Below are 2,165 nucleotides of genomic sequence, written 5' to 3' on the forward strand. Positions count from 1 at the left end.
TGAACAGACATTTCTCCAAAGAAGATATACAAACAGTTAACAGACCAGATGTCCATTGACAGATAAATGGAAAAGGAATAGTGGTACACACAGAGATTGGAATATTACCCTTCAAAAAGAATGAAATCTTGCCATTTGTAATGACATTGATGGAACTAGTGTGTATTAGGCTAAGTGAAATAAGCCAGTCAGAGAAGGACAAATACCATGTGATTTCACTCACGTGTGGAATTTAAGAAACAAAACAGATGAATATAGGGGAAGTGAAGGAAAAATAAAATAAGTTGAAAACAAAGAGGAAAGGAAACCATAAGAGTCTCTTAACCCTAGGGAACCAACTGATTGTTGCTGGAGAGAATTCCTGTATCCATTCCAGCAAAACATGTCCTTCTTCCTTTATTGTGGTATGTGGGTGTGGTATGAAGTCATTAGGTGATGGGCATTAAGGAAGGTATTTCATGTAATGAGCACTGGGTGTTATATACAACTGATGAATCACTGAATTTTACATCTGAAACTAATAATATGGTATATGTTAACTAAATTGAATTTAAATAAAAAAATTAAAAAAGAGGAAAAAAACAAAAGAAAATTCAGAACAAAATTCTTTAAGCCTCTCTGGTTTTTGCAACAATCTTTTTAATTACCAGGAGGGCAAAAGAAAAAACTGACCCTGGTTTTGATTCATCAGTAATCAATAAAGGAAAACACAGGGGTTTCTTTGCCAGTGCTATTGATTTCTCCATATGTTCTCAATAATAATAAGAACCTTTTCAGAGCAGTGACGAACGCGACTGTAGCAGCACCATGAAGTGGACCCAGATTGCAGAGGAACGAGAGTGCAAAGCTAAGAAACAGGCTTCTTGAAGAGCTCAAAGATACTTGGCTTCCTTATCTGACCCCCAAGGATCATGAATTCTATTAGCAGTGGCAGCTGAAATATCCGAAACTGATTCTCCGACAAGCTGGCAGCAGAACCGAGGAGCTCCATAAAGTGTTGTGTAAGACTGATGAATCACAGACCTATACCCCTGAAACAAATAATACACTGTATGTTAATAATAATTAAAAAAAAGCACTCTGACTTTTGAACTAAGAGGGAAAAAAAAGAAGTGCAAGAAGCTTTCCTCAAGCTGCACAAGCATGGCTGCTTCTTCCGGGATCTGGTTAGGATCCAAGGCAAAGATTTGCTCACTCCGGTATCTTGCCTCCTCATTGGCAACCTAGGCTGCACCTACAAGTACCTCAACACCAGACTCTTATGGTACCCTGGCCAGTGAAGGGCACTAGCCCAAAACACAAGGCTGGCATAGCAGCTGCCTGTCAGACCTTCCTCAAGCTCAATGACTACCTGCAGATAGAGACCATGCAGGCTTTGGAAGAACTCACTTGCAAAGAGATATCTGATATCGATGCCATGCCGGTGTGTATAGGTCCAGATTTCCCCAGGGTCTGGACGTTAAGAACAGAGCAGCATACAGTGTCACTTTGTTGAATTGCATGGGTCCCCAGAAAATGCGATACCTGAAAGAGGAGCCTTATTTTGGCATGGGGAAAATGGCCATTAGCTGGCATCATGATGAAAATCTGGTGGAACAGTTGGCGGTGGCCATGTACAGTTATAGCTGTGAAGGCCCAGAAGAGGAAAGTTAGGATGACCTTCAGCTGGAAGGCAGAGATCCTGATACTTGGCATGTTGGTTTTAAGATCTCGTGGGACATAGAGACTCCTGGCTTGGGAATACCCTTTCACCAGAAACTTTCTCTCAGCTATCACCATCACACCTCAAAATCCTCTACAAGCAAATGAGCAGGTACAAAGTAGAGACAGTGATCTAACATGGGTTATTGGGAAGGATTGACAAATAAGGTCAATAAGAAACAATAGAAAATAATAGGGCAGTGCCTACAGGATAATGCATCTAGTATTTAGCACTTAGATGAAAGCTCTGTTTTAAGCAATTTACATATATTTTATTTTAACCTCACAAATTCTGTTGAATAGGTATTATTGTTATCAACATTCTTTCTACTGTGATGAAATTGAGGCAGTGGAAAGTTAAATAAGTTTACCAAAGTTACACAGCTAGGTGATGTAACTAGAATTTGAAATGAGGCATTCTGCCTCCAGAGATGTTACTTCTAAGCACCATATTTCCACCCAGG

General features: G+C 40.0%; 1 pseudogene; it reads left to right on the forward strand.

Moving 5' to 3' along the window:
* Positions 1-807: 807 nt before the first annotated feature.
* On the forward strand, positions 808-1,788 carry LOC102741523 (alpha-ketoglutarate-dependent dioxygenase FTO-like; annotated as a pseudogene).
* The last annotated feature ends 377 nt before the right edge of the window (positions 1,789-2,165 follow it).

This window comes from Leptonychotes weddellii, chromosome X (assembly GCF_054177405.1).
Source record: "Leptonychotes weddellii isolate Sample4059 chromosome X, ASM5417740v2, whole genome shotgun sequence".
NCBI classification, from domain to species: Eukaryota; Metazoa; Chordata; class Mammalia; order Carnivora; family Phocidae; genus Leptonychotes; species Leptonychotes weddellii.